The sequence below is a fragment of the Pagrus pagrus genome, assembly GCF_965226575.1.
Source record: "Pagrus pagrus genome assembly, chromosome: 3".
In the NCBI taxonomy this organism is placed as follows: domain Eukaryota; kingdom Metazoa; phylum Chordata; class Actinopteri; order Spariformes; family Sparidae; genus Pagrus; species Pagrus pagrus.
This window is the reverse complement of record NC_140187.1, coordinates 3,363,469-3,385,214: the sequence shown is the minus strand read 5'-3', so window position 1 is coordinate 3,385,214 and position 21,746 is coordinate 3,363,469.

The following is a 21,746-nucleotide window of genomic DNA, read 5'->3' as shown; positions in this document are numbered from 1 at the left end:
AAAGAAAGAAAGAAAGAAAGAAAGAAAGAAAGAAAGAAAGACGAATCAAGAGAAGGAAAGAAGAAAAGAGAAGACAGAAGGAAGGAAAGATAGAAAGAAAGGGAAGGAAAGGAAAGAGGAAGGAAGGAAACAAATAAGGAAAGAGAGGAAGGAAAGAAAGAGAGCAGGGAAGGAAAGAAGCAAAGAGAAGGAAAGAAGCAAAGAAAGAAAGAAAGAAAGAGAAGTAAAGAAGCAAAGAAGGAAGGAAAGATGGAAAGAAAGAAAGAAAGAGAAGTAAAGAAGCAAAGAAGGAAGGAAAGATGGAAAGAAAGAAAGAAAGAAAGAAAGAAAGTGAAGGAAAAACGCAAAGAAGGAAGGAAATATGGAAAGAAAGAAAGAGAGAGAGAGAGGAATAAAGAGAAGGAAATAAAGAAAGGGAGCAGGGAAGGAAAGAAAGAAAGAGAAGGAAAGAAAGAAAGAAAGAAAGAAAGAAAGAAAGAGAGAGGAATAACGAGAAGGAAATAAGGAAAGAGAGGAAGGAAAGAACGAAAGAAAGAAAGAAAGAAAGAAAGAAAGAAAGAAAGAAAGAAAGAGAAGTAAAGAAGCAAAGAAGGAAGGAAAGATGGAAAGAAAGAAAGAAAGAGAAGCAAAGAAGGAAGGAAAGATGGAAAGAAAGAAAGAAAGAAAGAAAGAAAGAAAGAAAGAAAGAAAGTGAAGGAAAAACGCAAAGAAGGAAGGAAATATGGAAAGAAAGAAAGAGAGAGAGAGGAATAAAGAGAAGGAAATAAAGAAAGGGAGCAGGGAAGGAAAGAAAGAAAGAGAAGGAAAGAAAGAAAGAAAGAAAGAAAGAAAGAGAGAGGAATAACGAGAAGGAAATAAGGAAAGAGAGGAAGGAAAGAACGAAAGAAAGAGAAGGAAATAAGGAAAGAGAGGAAGGAAAGAAAGAAAGAAAGAGGAGTAAAGAGAAGGAAATAAGGAAAGAGGAAATAAAGAAAGGGAGCAGGGAAGGAAAGAAAGAAAGAAGGAAAGAAGCAAAGAAGGAAAGAAAGAAAGAAAGAAAGAAAGAGGAATAACGAGAAGGAAATAAGGAAAGAGAGGAAGGAAAAAAAGGAGAGAGAGAAAGAAACAGAAAGAAAGAAGGAAAGAGAGAAAGATCTTTTCACGTCTGCTTGTTTTTCTATAAGAAGTGAAAGAAAAGGAGAAAAGTGAAGAAAGCCTGAAGGAAATGATTAAACCGTTTGATTAAAAATATAAACATGAAGCTGCCAACAACAGCTGATGATACTTTTTCTCTAATAATCAATAATTTGACCAAACCCTGAACGACAGACGGACAGTGTTTCCAAGATCTGAAGGGATGGAAACAAAAAAACACCTCAAAACACACACACTCCTTTTGTGTGTGTGTGTGTGTGTGTGTGTGTGTGTGTGTGTGTGTGTGTGTGTGTGCGTGTGTGTGTGTGTGTGTGTGTGTGCGTGTGCATGTTAATCTTCACACTGCACAGGAAGTCGTTCCTCGTCACAACAGCTGTTTTGTTTGTTTGCTTGTTTGTTTGTTCGAACGTGTGTGTGTGTGTCACACTTCCTTCATCTCACAGCTGCTCCGGTGACAAATGTTGTGACAGTAAACTGTGAAGTTTTCCAGCAGCGAGCTCTTAAACTCTGAATCACCAGGTTACAGTCACAGCAGAGGAAGCTGAAGAGAGGCCGTGGAGCTTCACATTATCATCATCTTATTGTCTCTAAGTGCATTTTGCACTATTAGATCAATGATGCACACTTAGGGTGCTCCTCTGGGGTGGACGACCCCTCATAAGCCCTTCGTAAACCCAGCAACAAACATACATAATACATGATGAGTCCCTCAGTCTGGCTGTTGATCACTCTGACCACGAAACATCCTGTAGACGACCGGAGGATCTGTGCTCACAGGGCTGATTCAGGCTGGTAGAGCTCATGAAATAATAATGTAGTGTTTCATGATTTGGCTCGTTAAAAGTGGAAGATATAGATCGGGGTTCATGGTATGGAAAGATGATCCTTCTATCACGAATGATCAGTGAAAGAAGCCGAAGACTAAGGACGCACTCACAGTAAGGCCCCATGTACCGTGCCAAAGCCCGGTACACTTGTGGAGAGTTGTGCTTCTGCACGGTACCGTTGCTCAAACACGAGCACAAGCACAGGTACGCAACCTGGACATGAAGTATAATCATGTGTACTACGCCGCCTTGCATAGTCAAGAAATCCAGGAATGTAAGAGGACATCTATGAACAAAACGACAGGAAATACGCCACAAAAAAGTCAGTAAAGTCATGATCTCTGTGTTGTTCCCCATCTCAGGCCCGGTTCTGGCCGGAGCAATGTGAGTGCAGGTCAGTGGGGGGACTGGGGAGGAGGGACAGTCGTGCTTCAGGATGGTACGGAGCAACTGGGCCAAGTGTGAGTGCGGCCCTAACTTCAAAAAGAGCAGTTTCCTGAAAAACAAAACAATAAAAAATGTTAATGGTGCTTCACTTACAGCCTCTAGCTGTCGGTGAAGCCAACGCTGAGCTTCATCAGCCTGTTTGTCTCCACAAGAAAGTTTTAAAAGGAAACAAAACATGTTAAACAGTTCATAAAGTGAGACTGTAACGGACCCTGTGTGGACATCATCCTCCAAAACCTGCAGTGTTTTCAGCAAGCTCACACACACTGTAAGTGTTGATGAACGGCGTATGGAGTGTGTGGATAAACAGCCAAAAGATAAGGTTACCAGTCTCATTAAGGCCCGGTCACACCGAACTTACATCAACAGCTAGATGCGTTGAAGGCCGACTGTTGTTTCTCTGCGAAAAAGCCGCACTTGAACGCACCACAAAGACCACCAACCAGTCGATGGCCAACACGCTCGTACGTTCTGTGCCTACGTGAGAGGAAATGCCTCTCTGCGGATATACAAACCGTTGTCATGATTTTTGAATCAGAGTGGTTTCTCTCACCGACAAGCCGGCGCCGATTCTACCGGTTCAATCAGCCGAAACACCCCCAAGAAGGTCCGTCCAGTGCCAACAACTGGATCTGCGTGTTTTTCCCTGAGGATGCCGGCGAGCCTTTAAAGATCCTTCAAAACTCAACTGTTTTAAAAGATAACCCAGAACTTTATTCATCCTGAAGGAAATGATCTGACAAAATTTACCCAGCAAGCACTCTGCCTCCAGTCTGTCACAAGACTAACACAAAGCCATTCACACCTCTGGTTTTCCAAGACATATCGAGAAATGGGGTTCTGTTAAATGTAGCCTCAAATGCCTCATATAGCAACCACACACAACAAACACACAAACATCCATTCATACAGAAACCAGTCAACCGTTTCTATTCCTTCCCACCTTCAAAACCTCTAACCATCGCACTTCCAAAAACTGTCCTGCGGCAGTTGCTCAAACTGCGGCCCTTGGCCACAAACTGGGTCACGGGTCTGTTACCGGAAGGTTCTGAACACGCCCAACAGGAACAGAAAACACACAGGAAAGCCAGTTCCTAGAAGAAGAGACGGGTTTACACAAGAAATGTGTCTTCAGTTTGCTGTGTGACCTCAAAGCGACAGTTTACGTCTTTACACTTCACGTGTGTTTGAACTCGTATTGGCGTATTTTGAATGTATTGAATGTCACAAGAAAACCTGTCTTTGCAGTTTAAAGCGTTATTTTCCATTTTAAAGACGATTCAGTTTCAGTTTAAGTCACTTTTTCGATGTAATTATTTTGAATAAGATAACAGACGGCTGACAACACACGATGATGTTTCCTACCATCCCTCTGCCTCTTTTTTGTGCACAAAAAACCCAGTAAAAAAAACCAAACAGGCGATCTGTCTATGTTAAAGAGGGACTCCACCAATTTTACATATCAAAGGCAAGTTTACTAGTCACTGGGGAGTGTAGTCAGCCTGTGAAGTGACAGAATGACTTCTCATGTTCTGGAGAAGTTTTATCAAGTCTGAGGAAATGACTCAAGTGACATCGGGACTTATATGTGTCTTATATAGAACTTCATGCAAATATACATCAATGGACCAAACGGATATGATGTTTTTTTTTTGTTTTTTTTACTCAAATAAAGAAATATATTCATTCAGTGTTTGCCGAATTAACAAGAAGACCTAAATAGTTAAGAATGCGTTGGAGGCAGCGTTTCACAATGTTTATAAAGTTTCTCTGAACTCCACAACTCACAAAATTGAGCGTTTTTTAAAGGGAGTCTGGTGATTTGACATGTGTACCATTGTTGAAAAGGATGTTACATGTTACTCGAGCTATAAAGGTCCGCACATGTCGGCATTTTATGTTTGTGCAAACTACAGATATGTTCACATTTGTACATGTCTACTATCACGTTCACTTTTCATGCGTATGAGACTTTCACGTTGTGAGGCGGAGGGGATGTTGGTGGTTTAGTGGCTAGCGGCAGGGTGAGCTGGCTACCAGAGACAACCTTACCAGACCAGACCCACAGCGCCGTCACAAGTTACATTTGAATCGAAAGAAACATACAGAAGTTTAAACAAACGTGTGGTTTGCAAAAAACAAACCAGCATCTACTCTGACGATTTTGTTTGCTGTTGTTTTGCTTATGGCAAATTTTGACTGAGTCGCTGGTTGATCAGCCAATCAGAGAGCAGCTTTCTGTCTGCTGACTCTGCTGACAGGCTGAATTGAGGGCTGATAACTACCAACTGAAGCCAGCGGTGGTGAATAAACCTCCAATACAACAGCGCACGGTTGACCACAAGCGCTCAGTGGATGATGGGTCGTGTATTTTTATAGTCTGCGGTTGTTTTATTCGTTATATAACGTTCAGCTGGCAGGCAGGTTTCTCCAAAGAGACTTTCTTTCCATCTCGAGTAGGAGACGTTGTTTTATGGTAGAAATTGGTTATTTGTTTTTTTTTCTTCCAGCCTTGTTTATTTCCAGCGCAGCTCTCTGTGCCCGGAGTGAACCTGCGTCATGCGCCACTGCCGTGGATACAGTTTACACAGAGCAGCGGGAAAATTGCTTGTTGCTGCCTGCCGGGGTTAAACGTCACCCACCACAAATATACAGACTGAAAGATCATTTAAATGGAAGTAAATGGAGCAGAACACCTAAGATCCACTTCAGAAACAGTGCAACCTTTTGCTGTGGGCCATCCATCAGTCTCCCTCTGCTCGGCGGTCCCCCTCTGCAGACCACTGATTGATCATCCTCTCCATCTTTCAGCAGCGAAGGCTGAGGACTGAAAAAAAACCCAGAGTCAGTCCTGAACTGAAGCTGTGTGGTTTCCTCCAGTCGCTCTGAGTCACTGAATGAGCCCGACACACTTGAAAATACAACAGGGGAACTTTCTCTGCTTGTGTGTGCTCGCACTGTATATGGACCCGTTATGTGGGTGTGTGCGGTGAAACATATAGAAACAGATAAAGGGTGTGTGTGTGTGTGTGTGTGTGTGTGTGTGTGTGTGTGTGTGTGTGTGTGTGTCGGTCCACCGGGTTTCAAACGTACTCGGTGGAAGCCCACTCAGGTCTGTACAGCACCTCCGACGTCATCAACTTACCGGACTCTGGATTTTCCTCCATAACAAACTGAACAATGCACACACGCAAACACAAGCTGCATCAATAATCAGCTTTAGCTTAATTGGCAGATTGTCAGTTTTAGCTCCAGAAACAATTATATCCTGCAAATCCACCGTCCACCGGCTCTGACTGTGTTTCAGCACCAAGCATCGCCGGGATCCTGCATCCATCCAGTGCCACAGCCTCATCTGAGATGTTGTGTTGGAGACGGCTCTCTGCTCAGAGTCTGTCTTATCTCCTCCATTTCATTTTCCTGCAACCAGACATCAGCCAGGAGCAGCCCTCAGTCCAATCCGGGCTAATATGGATCACATCCTGTATCTCTTCCCTTTCCTCCCCAGGGCGTCTTTCGTCTGAGCGGTCGAGAGACGCCCTGAGCAGCGATCGTCTCAAAGTCTGCTGCTCTTCATCCAAAACCCTGTTTTCTTCTTCTACTGTCCACCGTCACCACATGCACCACCTTTTTCCTCCTCGGGGCTCCCTAACAGGTAAAAGGGACACTGTGTGGTTTTGGAGAAATAAATAGTTTAAAGAGTTTAAATATTTACAACATAATGAGGTAATAATACAAACTGTTTTCCATCAGTGAATAAACCAGCTGCTCTCATTTGAAAATAAGGTGCCAGAACACTGTTTGAAGCCAGAAAGGTGGCAGGGTCCGCCACGTATAAACAAAGTAAAACAGAATGAAATTGTGTTGTCCTGTAAGGAAAGTTGTTTATTCAGTCATGAAAACAAAGACAGTTTGTTTGTTTAGTTTGCTTAAGCAGAAAGAAATCAGTCAATGATTTCTTAAATCTGATTAAAATTTCTTCCCTAAAAACTACGTAGTGCCCCTTTAATCCTGCACTTATAAGACGGCTGCTGTTACTCGTAGATATTTCAGATACAAGAAACAAACAGCTCCTTCTGTGCACATGAAGAAATACAAACGCTGTAAGTGTTTTTTTTATTAAAATAAGTGTTAAATATCTGTTTGTTCCAGCAGTAATCAGTCAGTACGAGCTCGATCAGGACATTTAACTGGACTACTGCCATCGTCCCAGTATACAAGCACCAGGGAGAACCGATTTATTGACTCAAATGTGTCCGACTGGACCTTCATCCAGTCGACCTGCTACGTCACATACCAAACAAGCTGAGAAGCAGCAAACAGGTAAAACACAGCGAGTGGTGAAAACATTCATGAGTCCAAAAATGTGTATTTCTCGCTCTCAGCACTCGACATGTTGATACCTTCATCATCGTCTTCTTCTTTTGTTTTTAGATCAATTTCAGTTGGACTAACGTGTGCATGGACTTTAGAGTCCAGTATGCTAACATCCTGTAAACGTACTGACTGTTACAGAGTGTTTGGTCAGTGAGCCGTGTCTCTGTATCCCTGCCTGCGTTTATTTGTTATCACTCTTCTTTTATTACATTTCCATTGCATTTATAACTTGTTTAATTCTACACATGACAACAAAGAAAACAAAAAATACAATAACCTACGACAGTAACAGTCTGTATATCGAACGAAGCTGATGAACTCGGTGGTGAACGTCGAGTACGAAGGATTTTACCGAGTCGTTATCTTTCAACAGACGTGTTTTATGCTGAACAGACGAGAAACTGTTCCTGATACGGAAACAAACTCGTCATCAAATCGGATTTTTAAGCAGCATTTAGACGGATTATCTTGTTGTTTTCCCTTTTTTCTTTGTAAAGTGATTATGACCCTTCACTTTCTGCCGCTCGCGGGGCAGATGGTCGTCTTCCTGTGACAACAGAAGCAGCCGGCGGTTTGAATAAAGTTTGCAGGATTTTATTTATAAAACAAAAAACTGAATAAATCCTTTAAATCCACATAAAACAAATCCTCACTGTGTTCCTTTTGTTTTTCACGGATGTCCCATTGTCTCTGCTTTTGATGCTCTTTTCTAAAAATCTGTTTAAATACAGTTTATTGACAGATGGTCAGTAATGTGGTAATTTAACCTACACACACACACACACACACACACACACACACACTGCTCAGACTGACCGCTCTGCAGGGGGGTAAACTCTTCCTCTTTCATCACACACACACACACACACACACACACACACACACACACACACACACACACACACACACCTGCCTCTCTCACCCTCTAATGACTCAACACACACTTTCAGTTTCTTCTCAAACACCCCCGTGCCCTGGAAACACCTCCGGCCTCTACAAACTGGGGTTATTTTTATCGTCAGCGTGAAATATCACCTCCTTGTTAGTCAGTAACGACCTCCTTCTTTTACACCAGAAACACCCAGAAGACAGGATGAATCTTCAGTTACACCACAGTCACAAAGGGCATATGTTGGCAAAGTCTGTTTCTGCAGAACCACGGATAAGTTGCAACTTTACATTTCTTTAGGTTCAACTCTGATGTAGGAAAACATCATGTGTTGGCTTAAAATGCATGTTTTTGTTGACGCAAACGCGGCTGGAAATTGTCCCGATGTCTCCCTAAAAGTATCCAGTCCTGTCACAAATGCAGCCTTGATCAGTGGGTACGGTACGCAGCCTACGACACATTAAAACCTGGACGTATCTGTAATTAACTGACCAACACCCTGATGGTCTGCACAGATCGCTCCAATCTTTCTTTGTCGTATCAAGACTTTTTAACATTTCTTATTTTACACCCAGCTGCTGTGTTGCACTGTGTTGTGTTTCAGTTTTGAGACTTTAATAGGCTGATTGCCAATGACTCCCATGAGCCAAACATATATGTCTGTTGGAGAGCAGCAGTGGGTGTACCGCACCTTCAGCGTAACTCACCTTTGACGTTGTGAAGCGACTACAGTTCGGTTTCCTTTAGGCATCGAACCTACTTTGTTTCGTGTGGATAAAATAAGCGCGTTAGGTGTAACGTACCAACCGTACGTGAACAGCGTTCTCCGAGGTGAAACTTCAGCCGTGTTTGTCTCCACTCCGACCTCGTCCTGTTGCAGACTGTTTTGCTCGTTATACAAGGTCACCTGATTTTTCCTTTGCGCCCATGAGAAGTTTTCGCCTTAATCCGAATTATAAACATAAATATTGGTGGTAGACGATCTATACATCTATATTTCTGGTGAGAGCAGGCTGAGAAACAAAATGTATTTCAGTGTTAGAAAACGTCGACTTGCAAGCTTCTTATTTTTTGTCATTTGCCGCTTCTTCTCCAGGTCTTCTTCTGGGAATGGAGCTGGCTCATGTGTTATTTCCATAATGGGAGTCCAACTTTTAAGTCTTAGTCTAAGTCCTTCAGTGTATCCAGTTTCTGTAAAACCACAATGAAAGCTGTCTCTGCACGCTCAGCAGAAAGCCGAGTGTGTTCTCGCTGGCTTTGAGCTCCTCCAGGGTTAAAACACTTCTTCTGTTTTAAACGAAAGGATGGACAGCGTCTGTTAAAGGTGACCTCAGGACTACATGTGAGACAGACCTCCAGCCTGAACACAACCAGAGCTTATAACCATCGAGGTGACGGATCAGACAGTCTCTTCAATGATGCCTTCCAGTCTATAGTGTTATGGTAGTTCCCTCCTCTGCTCCACACCAGCCTGATTTTACCTCCACACCTGCACCGCTTCTCCTTCGTTAGCCTTTCCCCATTCCCAGTGTTTTTCCACTCGTTACCCTCACCTGTGTTTCTCCACCTGCACCACATCTCCTCGTTAGTTTAGTTTGTATTTAAGTCCAGGCTTTAGTTCAGTCTTTGTCGGGACATCTGTCCTGTTTCCCCCGGTCCTGTGAGCCATCCTGAATAAAACTTCAAGCAAAGTAGGCTGTCATTTAATTTAGAGGACTTGTTGGAGAATCAGCACCTCAAAGTCTGAGACTAATGTCTTTGAGAAAGAAAGTACAGACAAGAAAACTACAGGAAAGTTGTTTTATCAGCTTTATGTGAACAGTCATGATGCTGCTTGTGACTTTCGACCACTTCATAAGAACTGCATGGAGACGTGTCCAACATGAGTAAACATCGACACAGCATCCATTTCTCGCAATAAACCATTTATAACGCTTGTGTTCAAAACCAAGACACTGATCGACTGATGGAGCTAAAAGTGAAGGAAATGATGATGATGGTTTGATGATTTCTGTGCAGAAATGTGTAAAAAAGTTATCGTGTTACCGTTTGACGTAAAAGTTCATGTCTCATTTTATCATCAGAGACATCTACGGTGCTTTTTATAGCAACATGACTCTACGTGCCCTTCAGAAGTTGTTTCTTGGCTGCTGATCAGACAGATTGACAGTAAACAATTGATTACGGGGTGGTGGGGGGGGGGGGGTTAAAGGGGATCTTTGATGCCATGATGACACACAACCACAGCGTCACCAGAGACTCTTCTTCTGCAAAACACCTACTTCCTCATCTGCATGTGTTTCATGGGTTCAACTTTGGGGTTTTTTTGAGGTAACATTTTCCCCCTGGAACGTAACCGAGCACATCTGGAGATTCTCTGTTTCACAGTCACGGCAACTCCACTTTTTTACACCTGGGGTTTAGAGTTGAAAGTGACCCGAGAAAAACACGAAGTGGGAGGTTGTTTTTTTTTTCCTTTTTGGATTTTACTCGCATGATTTTTGTTATTCATGAGCTTTTTTTGAATGCACACTGGATTGTAGTAGATGCCCGTCACCCTTGAGGACCATTAAGACCCACAAAAAAGAGCCTGCAATAAACCAACATTTGTTTTATTTTGTTTATTCTCTAAATCATTTGCCACAAAACCTGCACGCTTCTGAGTCAAAATTAGCCCTCTCAACACCAGCGCACCTTGTCTTGCAGGATAAAGCGTGCATGAAAAAAAGAAGAAGAAGAAATACCTGTTTCCCACCAGACTATATTTGGAAAGATCTACAAACATCAGAAAACTTTACATGAAGGGTGGAGGAGGTGAGAAAATACAGACGAACAAGCAAACTGCAACAAGAAACAGGAAACCACAAACAATACACCTGTGTGAGAAGGTGAGGGTGATTGTGTGTATGTACTGTGTGTGTGTGTGTGTGTGTGTGTGTGTGTTGTATTTACCATTACCACCACAAGCACTTTAAATCATCCTGCAGTTTGCTTCGTTCTTCTCCATCTTAAAGACATAAAACCAAATAAAGATGCACGTCTGACTCATTTCTGGGACATAATGAAGAATTGTTTCATTGTGTCATTTTCGATGAGCAGCTCTGTGGCGGTTTTGCATGTCTGTGTGGTTTTTGTCTTTGCACTACAGTGATGCACGATGATCAGTCACAGCAGAAGTCTCAGCAGAGCAGATAAGATCGTCAGTAAATCCCTCAAGACTCTTACCATGACTGTGAGCCCTTTATCAGTCGGTGCTGTCTGCGTGTTGTGATCTACAGTGTCGGGGTAATGCTTTACAAAAGTAACGCGTTACATATTAATATAAAACAGCCTATAAGCTGTTTCTTCAGTCTCTGTGTGACTGAAATGAGCCTAATGTTGAAGCCTGAATCCTCCGAGCGCACTTCAATTTACATTGATCCTCTGTCTGCCTGCTCAAGGACATTTGTTTATTTAAAAACTCCTCACAGACGCAGTGTACCTGAACGCACCATGACGTCCCTCTGGTGATGTCAGACCTCGGCGACAGACAGACGTCAGCGGAGAGACGCAGAAATAAATCTGCAAACGAAACCACAAATTGTTAAGTGACTTTCGGTGCAACGTCATCGATACTGCATTTGATTCTTCGATTGCGGAAATTGAAGCCTCATCGCGATATATTTTGGATTTAAAATAAAAAATTGTGACGCTCCTAATGAAGATGCACGGAGAAGAAACGAGCCGGGCAGGAAGTCACAGAAACAACACACAGCATCTGGTCAGTTGTCAAAATAAATGGCCGTGTGCAGACTCCTGATTGTGTATCCAGTAAAGAAACTACTTACAAGTTATTGCGTTGCTTCTGAAACACTTCCGGTGCGGTACGAAGCGGATGTGTGTGACTGTGCGTGTGTTTCACTGCAGTTACACGTATGTTTATGTGTGTGCTCATGTCCTCAATTAGCCTTTTTTCCTGGACTCTTGTCTGTCTAACAGCCTCCACATCAACACGGGCAACAACGCTGTGACTCATTTCTCTACACTTAACCGACACTGATACCACAGACGACCCAAGTGTGAGCTGTGAGTCATTCAGAAACTGACGTGAGATGCTCTTGACTCAAGGTCACTATTAATACTGGGACCTGAAAGTGCTCACAGATAAAGGGTGTGAAGTTTTTTTTCACCGAGACCTTCCTCATAACTGCTGGCATGAATCCAGTTATTACATAACGTAACCAAAGTCTTTCGCTAACCTTTTTATTTCGTACTTCTGTCGGCCTTTTTTCGCGCACCAGAAACCGACATCTGCCTCATTTTCATCCTGTGAAATCAAGCAAAACCTGATTGAGTCATTCAGAGAGAAGGCGTTTCACACCAGAGGATCAAGACTTCACATCTCCTTGTGTCTTAGTGAAGAATAAAAAACTAAATGCAGCCCAGATTTGTGGTTTTTTTCTTAATGAGCATGTTTTTTAGACTCAGCAGGAAAGAATGAGCTGATGGAAAATAGTAAAAATGGGATAATAAGAGACCGATGGGTCATTGTTGTTACCGGCCAACAGCCTCCGTAATGTCCTGAAATAAACACGAGTGAAGTAAAGCTCCCAATAGATGCTCTTTTTAAACGTATTTTTACTACATCATTGTTTCCACTGTCGTGTTTCGTCACGGGAGATGATGTTTATTGAATCTATTTTCTCTGCGAGGGAACTTATTTCAACTTTAAAGGAAATTTAACAAAAGCAACAACAGATATTATTCCATCTCTCAGGACTTTCCAGCTCCGTGTGTGGCCCCTCAGCACCGAGCTGAGATCCAAATTATTAAAAAGAAAAAAACAGATCGCAAATGTATCGACGTCTAAGAACGGCTCAGCTGTTTCCTAAAACAGCAGCTCGCCGTGGTTTTTGGCAAACAGGAGGAAAAAGAGCATCTAGTAACTATTTTCTGCCAACACAAGCGGGCAAACCTCATCTGTGGATGGAGATCACGTGATCATGACTCTGTGGTGTCTTCTCTCCTCCTCTTCTTCCACTGTCTCTCCTCAGAAGTGTTTCTGTCTTTGTCCTCGATTGGTTTTTGCTTTTTTGTGGATGGTACTCCTGTTTTTGCGGCTTTGTTTCTAAGTTTAGGGGGGAGCTTGTCCTCGGGTGTGGTGTCCTCTTGTTTGGTTACAAGGCAGAGCCAACTTTGTGTTTTGCTGTTACTGTAACAAACATAATAATGTGTGTGGCAGCTTGTGCTTCAGTTTCTAGTGTGCAGAATAAAAAGCTTTCTATAAGGGTTCATGGTGGGTTTCATATAAGCGGCGTGGACATCTGTATCTCATAGTCGTGTCCCATCTTACTTACATTTCATGCACAGGACTCTGAACCACCGCTGCAGAACTTCTCATGTGTTTTATATTAATGAATGAACTTTTTTGAACTTTACGTCTCTGATTCAGTTATTTTGTGGTTAAACTCAGAAACACAGTCGCTCTCTTCCACCGTCACTGAGAAGTTTATTGTAAAAAAACAACAAATAGAGAGTCTTTAATCAAATAAAGGAAATGATCTGAAAGTGTTTGATGAGCCGCTCGACTAAAACAACCTGAAGGAAAGTGGATGACGCGGCTTCAGCTGAAGAAACGCTCGTCTTTATGCAAACTACTTTCTCTTCTCCTCACTTTGCTGTGCCATGAATGTCCATGTGAATGGGAGGCAGAGGTTAATGGTGATTCTCTTTAGTGTCTTTTTACAGTGAAGCTGAAAGCGGCCGCTGAAGCTCTTTGTTTGTTCGAGTCATTAAGTCTCCCAGAACGAGCCGAGAGTCGATAGGCCGAGTCACAAAGTGACTGTGTGTCGGCGGAGAGAGTTTAATCATTGACGGCGTTTGTCTGAGCGAGAACCAGAGAGAACATTTATTCTGAAAGTCACGGTGGTCTCTGCTGTGGAGCCTGCAGGGAACCGTTCATCTGTCCACCAATCACAGTGCTCTCAGAGTGGGAGCCCTGGTGACTGATTGGCTGGTCGATAATTTGAATTCAAACGACGCTCGTTGATGTGATCTTGATCTTTTTTCCCTGGATTTCAGTGGAAAGTGACAGTGAATGTGGAGTTTTGTACATTTTATTTCAAAGAAATGAAAGTACTGAAGAAATGCAGCACAGCATCAAAACCAGACGTCTCTCTCATCTTATTCATTTTCACCTTTTTCCACTCAGGTTATCTCTAATAGCTAATTTGGGACTTGAACCTGTGACATTACTTATCTTCGTTCTCAATCACACTGCAGAGGAGTGCTGGTTTTTATTTCAATGTATAAGTGTAGGCGGGGAAAAAACCCTTCAGGGTGCTCGACTGCTGTATAAACAAAAAATAATTTAAATCAACCACGATGGCCAGGAAGGACAGCCTCCAGCTAAAACTTCAAGTCCACCGTTGAGAGGAGGGCAGGGTTTTTCTGCCCGGACCTGCACAGTGACGTAAAACACAACGAACATTTTCTGTCAGAAGCAACTCACAGCGACAGGATTCAACCTCGACAGGAACAAAGTTATCATCAATCCTTTTCAACAAACAGCTGAGAGCGTGTTCGAAGTTCAATGCTATAATGTGACTTTGCAATAAAGGGAAATGTTTCAAATGACCCGTTTGCACATCAGTGCTTTGAGTGAGAGTGGTGAACTTTACTTCAGGGTTTTTAAATGAATGCTTTAAGGTCACTTTCCCCCCAAACACAGAAACAGTTCAGAAAATCAGCAATAAAAGGCAACATCCACGACAACACCTCTGCACAAAACTGTAAACTACATCAGCATTTGTGTCTACGATAATCAGAAAACAAAATCAGACTGATCTGATCACAAAGTACTGCAGTTTCTTACTTTTCAAACAAAACCCAGGATTGACGGTTTCACTGCAGCTCTGTATTTCAGTTGGGGACAAAAGTCATGATGGGAAATGTACGATATGACTGACTGCACGAGACATGTGGACAAACCTGACAGTACAGCACATTACTGCTCTTGCATGGGAAAGTCATGCACTGTAATCTGGTAACAGAACAGTGAGCTGCAGAGCATCAGTTTAATCATTACTGCTGACTATCACCTCCGTCACAAAACCAGTTTGTGCAGAAAATGTGTCAGGAAGCGTCAACAGAGAACTGAGAACTTTCTCCTGTTTAACTTCAAACCCTTTGTGCACTTGTCGCACCGCTTCCTGTACATGTACAGCAGGTACACAGAGCAGCGGCGATGACAGTGATTCTGATCTGATTGTGAACTGGTTTAGCTGAGGACAGTGTGAACGCTCTCCCTCCTGCCGCCCACGCCTCCTGTCAACGCCGGCAAGCAGATAAGAGTCAGCACAGATAAGCATCGCCCTGACAGGAATGTTCCTCCTTAACGTCTCGGTTGCCTCATAGCTCAGATGAAAAAACCCATGATGGTCGCCGCGGGTCAGCTTTCACTCACATGCAAATGCCATTCAAATATTTAACCGGGGGCGACTGGGAATTTCAATACCGACCTTCTTGAGAAATTGTGAGACGGTTTGGAGGAGGACGCAGGACGTGTTGAGACATCACTGAGGGACCCGGACAGATGTGCAGATATTCTAGACATGTGAACATTAAGAACAATGCAGCACTGAACAAGTTTTAAGTCACATGAAAGAATAAAAAGTAAGTAATGAAGGAGATTGTTCCAGTTTGTAGGATTATTATCGTTTCAGTCCCAAGACTTCCTTTAAAAAACGCTTAATTTAGTGATTTGTTGCATTAGGAGACACTTTATAAACTCTGTGAAACACCGTCTATAACACACTTTCATTTATTTGGGCTTTCTTGTAAATTCGGCAAACGTTAAAAGCTTTGTTTTCTTTTTTGTGTAATAAAATATTGAGAGCGGTGAGTGTGATCTGATCACGACAGGTACGAGAAGGCTCAGAGAGAAACTTTTCAGGATGCAATCCAGGTCTGAACTCTGGAGGATCGCCGTGAAGGTTTTTTCTAAACACACAGAAGAAGAAAAACCCTCGATCCCTCAGGCTCCGTCTGACTGAGCCACTAGTTTTTCAGTGCGCTGTCCTCTTGGTTCACTTCCCTCGGGGGAAAGTTTAACAGAATGCAAATCTTATTCAAATGTTTCTCTCAGGAATGTGAGATTAATCTTCCCTGAGCGCAGGAGGATTAACGCGGCTGTGTATCATTAACCGTAATTAACAGTAAGTCGAAGCTTTCGGAGGGAAAAATAACATCTGGAGGCGAAAAGGTCACTTTGGTGGAAAGTTTCACACATAAGTCCACTTGTTTTTTTCACTTTGATCACTGACCTTTTCAGAAAACACCGTCAGCAGAGCAGCTGAGCTGTGATTTCCAGACATTTACAGAGCGTCGTAAGGTTTTCAGGTGGGTGTGAGGTGGTGGTGAGAAGCAGATTCACACTCTGAGGGATGATGCACTCAAATGGAGAGAAACACAAACTCATTCAACCCTTTTTTGTTATTTGGATATTGAAAGCTGAGTAGGTGGGTGAGGTGGAGGAGAAAGACAGAGAGACGGGATGAAAGGAGGAGTGAGACAAAGAGAGAGAGGAGGGTGGAGAGGATTCAGACGTCATTGAAAACTCACAAGAAACAGCATTTAATAAACAAAACAGTAAGAAAATGTTGTTTTCTTGTACTTCTAAAGTTATTCTTTCATGTTATCTGTTAAATTTTAAGGATTTAAAACCAGATAAATACAGTAATGCATTCCAGTTGATTAACTGTCTCCTAAAGTCCCGTTAATAAAAACATAAATAACATCGCCACTGAAGGGCTCATTAGAGGAAACTGTAAGGAAACAAATCATCAGCTCGAGACATGAAAGTATTCTTCAGTTGTAACTTGAATCTGAAATGATTTAAAAATGACTGATGAGACTGATGAAAAACACACGAGGACATTCTTTCAAAAAGGACGTGAACCTCAGAGGTGTGTCCTCCCAAAATGCAACAGTTCAGGCAAACAATGGTGCATTCAGGTGCACCCTGTCAACTCAGCGTCAGAAATTTGCATATTTATTACGAGGAAATCGATCACAAACGGTCGAGGGACGGTGATTTCCAGCAGTTAACTTGTTGCGCAATAAAGAAGTTAACAGAAGTAGTGTGGTTTTGGAGGTTAACCCCGTGTTGTCCTCCCGGATCCATATTCTTCACATATATGTCATATAATTCACCTGAATCAGACATTCTGCCCCACTTCCTACATGCAAGGCAGCCCGTCTGTGATTTTTAATCTGAAGCGTCACGTTGTACGTCACTGACGTCATGTTTCACGTCACGATTGCGCCGGAAACAGTTGTAACAGAAGAGAAAACAACAACAGACCCACTGTGAAAGAAGCGTCTGTAAAACGGTGGATACATTATTATTATGAAGCTCATAATTTGAGCCACTCGGTCCAATAACATTTGGAAAGTCTAGAAGAGCCGCACGATTAAATTATTTCATCCCCCTTCAAGTTAGGTTAGGTTAGTTAAACCTGAAGCACTACTACTACACTCGTAGTGTGAAACCTGATTCACTGACGTTTATACAACCAAATGTAGAAAACTCTCAGATTTAAAGCTTCGGGGCAGCTGCCTGTGGTTCAGACAGTCACACAGTGTACCGACACACAAGCCATGTGGAGGTTATATAATGTCACACACTCCTTCTAGGAATACATACCACACACACACACACACATATATATATCTGTGTCCCAATTACTGGGAGGACTGACTCCTGTAATAGCTTTACAGGAATGTGGTTCAGTATGTGTGTGAGTGTGTCTGATTTCACTGCGGAGAAATCGTTGAAGATGCAGACGTTGAAGGAAACGGACTCTGTCTCGTACTTTTTATGTATTTTATTGAGATTTAGCAAAGCCGGAGGGACTCTCAACCTTCAGTTAGTAAAGTACGTTGGAGAATTTCAATAAAATTATGAGAAAAAGCATTCTGATGATGTGAAACCTATCATGAGACGAGGATTGAAATTGGAAAATGAAGCACGAATCCCCTGAAAACCATCGAGTTCATCCCCGAGCTTCAGGTTGGAGACGTGTGAACCTTTGTAGTTTACTCACTAAGAAAGCGAACCATCGGTACAATAACTTCAGTCATCCACCGACAGCACAACCTGCCTGTAGATGCTGTTTGACCGTCAACAGGTTAAATCATACAGAGCTATAAATCACGAGGAGGGAAGTCAGCTGACTGTTGGTCTTCCAGCCTGAGGGAGCAGAGCTGGAATCTGCTCCGAGCAGCAGCCGCTCGCTTTAACCTGCAGTGTGATCTTTAACCTGTTGTTGACATACCTTTGTGTTATAAATGCATAAATACACACTGATCTAAACACCGCTCGTAAATGCTACCCAGTAATCACAGACGATGGTGATGCAGAAGACTTTCTGTGAATCCACTGTTAGACTCTCGTGCAGTCATCCTATAATAAAAACACAGTAAAGTGACTGAGGTATTTAACTTGTGTTCATTGTTATTAAAACAAAATGCAACACTATAATTGACAGTTTTCATGACTCGAGGTTTTGTTGGGCTCTGAAAAATCTCAACTATTTGAGAGATTAAGATGAAATTGTGCACAGATACGTTTTCTGATAATATTTCTGCCGTCTGAATGATTTTCTCTGACATTTTCAGCATGTTTATGAAGTCTATGAGCTCTTTATCGAGATCAAAACTGGCGATTCCTTACTTTTTGACAGAATATTGGAGGTATGGATGTTGGGAGATGCCATTTTTCCATCACATCTGCCGGCCTGGTTCTGCTCGGTTTGGCTCAGCGTTTTGCTTTTCCACCACAACTTGGTTACCTGCTTGAAGGTGCGTCTTAAACCAATGTGCTTGTCCCGATCCCTGCAGCACTAATCAAAACTCACGGCTAACAAAGCGGCTCCGCTAATTCAGCTACAAACCCGGCAGCGACATTACAGGAAACGTCGCTTTTTCACCAGTGAAATGGTACAAAACGCTAGAAACTAAAGAGATTCAGTTAGAAGCTACAGATATACCGAGAGCTGAACACACTGACTTTTAAAAACCTCTTTCTCTCAGGTTTCCTGCACAGACACGACGGCTGCTTGTTACGAGTTGGCTGCAGCCTCGAGTCGTCACCGCGGCCCACTTGGACGTTTTGTCCTTGACCTCCATTATTTCCACGCTGAAACACTCGTACACTTTACTGTTACTTCATCACCTCTGATGACAGATGAGATTTGGATTGATCAAGAATTTGGTTTATTATCAAGAAACGATTTAAATTAAAGTATTATACTAGATCTTCAGACAGTGTATACATTAAATGTAGTTCCTTGGATAATTAGCACATATAAAGTACACACACACACACACACACACACACACACACAGGCAGAGACACGCTTACACACTGAACTTGGCATCTGTTGTGCCAACTCCTCACACTTGGGTTTCTGTTTGGTTGGGCTCACAGCCAGGGAACACACACAGTACTGTACAGAGTGAACTGTTGCTCAACAGGCTGTAACAAGAAAGCCTCAGAGCCGTGTGTGTGTGTGTGTGTGTGTGTGTCTGTGTGTGTGTGTGTCAGTTGAGCAGAATAACGAGATTCAGTTCCTCGATGACAAAACCTTAACGTCAGTCTGTGGTTACGAGGTCAAAGGTTGGACCAGACAAAAGTCTTTGAGAGCTCAAAGCAGGAAATCTGACTTTGGGTGCCAACTTTTGTTAGCAGTGTGCACACACATGTTCAGAGGGCACGTTCAGTCGCGCATGAAAAGTGGTTGGACCCTCATGGACGCGTGCAGGTGAACAGTGACGGCCTCAGACATAAGCATGTCTCTGCAGGACAAACACCCAGCGGTGTTGGGACACACGTTCAGAGCAACAATACGTGTTTTAAAACTACATTCTGGGATTTCAGTCTTTCCCGCAAACAGACTTTACTTGCGTGAGCCATTTTATTCCCAAATGTCCACTAGATCATTTCAGTAACATATTTAGTCCAACACACAGTATCCTATTGTTAAATGGAGAAAAAATGGCAAAAATCCTGCGATCACGGACGCTTTTTCAGACTTTTATCCGTCAAAAAACTCCTGATTGGATGCTCATTGAAGCAGATATGAGCTTCTATGCCCGTCCTAGATCCTACAACAGCCAATGCAAACTATGCAAGTTTATGTTGTTTGATGTGTTTTGCTCTTTGTGTCGGCTGTTTCTCCACCTAAGCACATGTTTTCCTGCTATTTTATGAGCTTACATTTAGTGTAAATATGGAAATAAAGAACTATAAAGAGTTTTTGCCCCTGTTACTCTCATAAAATTACACTTTTTTCTGAATTTTTCATCAGGAAAAGAAGTGTTAAGTGTTTATTTTCAGTGAATAGAGCCCAAAGCCATGTCTGTACTTCAAATGGTTCAACAGTAGCTTTTTGAATTTACCTTGGGCTGGACTGGGACAAGTGTTTCAGGATAATTTTAAATACATTTCCAGGAATATGAACAGGTTAAAACACAGACTTACTTTTGAGAGCAAGCATTTACTCTGAATCACAACCACAGATCTTGCAAATGAATGTAAAATAATTAACTTCTTACTCTAATGTTGCTGTTAAATGACAGCTGACAACAATGAGATTATCACCCACTTATAATAAAAACATTACTGAGGCCTACGGTTGTTGTTTTTCAGGCTTCAGCTCCTTGATGTGCAAAACCAACAGAGCTAAAGTCAAGAGTGAGATCAGCTCCCACTGTTTACCTGAGCACACACACCTCCATCCACTGCGTCTTCCTGGAAGAGCTCCGACCTGCCCGACCTCCAATTTACCTGTAAACACACACACACTCACACACACACACACACACACACACACACACACCTATGTCACACTGAAACCTTTCAGTCTGTGTGAGCGACAGCATCACTGATACACACTCACATACAAGCACTTTCCCCTCGAGTCCTGAGGGGTTTTAGTCTGATCAGCAGTCTGCAGTGTGTGTGTGTGTGTGTGTGTGTGTGTGTGTGTGTGTGTGTGTGTGTGCGTGTGTGTGTGTAACCATCCATTTAACGGGCCATTTCCACCGAGCGGATGTATTTACATACATGGCCTCTGTAAAACAAACACACACTCTCTCACACACAGCAGTTAGCTTCCTCTGCTAATAGCTAACAGGCTGACAGGGATGATGTAGTGCTGAAATCATTTGCATGATAATAATCAGACTGTTGAGTGTGTGCGGTGTGTTTGCGCTTCACACACACTTTCCCTGCATTTCTTTCTTACACTCAGTGTGTTTCCGCGTGCCTTTTGGCAAAATAACAAAGAGAGTTCGAAACAGTATGAACTTGACCTTTGACCCACTTCCAGGCGGAGTCGACTGACTGTTTTAAACCGTGTAAACACTTTCATCTGTCTTCATTATGAAGGGAGCAGCAACATGTTTCAGTTTGTTCTTAAAAACGCCTCAATCTACCCAAACTGAGCAGGTCAAAGGTCATCAGACACGACAACACTGATTATTGAGAGTTCAGATCTTTACTGTCCCTCAGGGCGGGAGATTTTGATTTACAGCAGAGGACAAAAACACACAAACACAACGTACGGGAAGACATGTGGCCTTTTACAAGTCAGACAACACAGGAAAATAAATGTAATCCATGTAAAACAGTTAATTAGAGAGCTAGTGTTGGTCCACAAGTGTCTCAACAACTAGAGGACGGATTTATATTTTGCTTCCATTCAAATCATTTTGGTTTATTAATCATCACAGGGACGATTGATCCTAGAAATTTTGGTCAAATTTTTCATCAGCTTGAGCTGCACTTTGAGACTAAGTGCGTCACTATGTAACAGGCATTATATAAATATATATTTGTATATATTCATTGTAAAATACACACACTCAGATCAGTCAGCTGACAGTTGCTACTGCTGTAGCGCCGTTATTTTAGATCACACTACCTTGCTCGGCATGACCCGCCCTACTCTGCCTCTGATTGGCTACATCCTGCCCGTTAAGTAATGCGCAACTCTCACCAAAGATTGAACAGAGGCGAGATGTCTCAC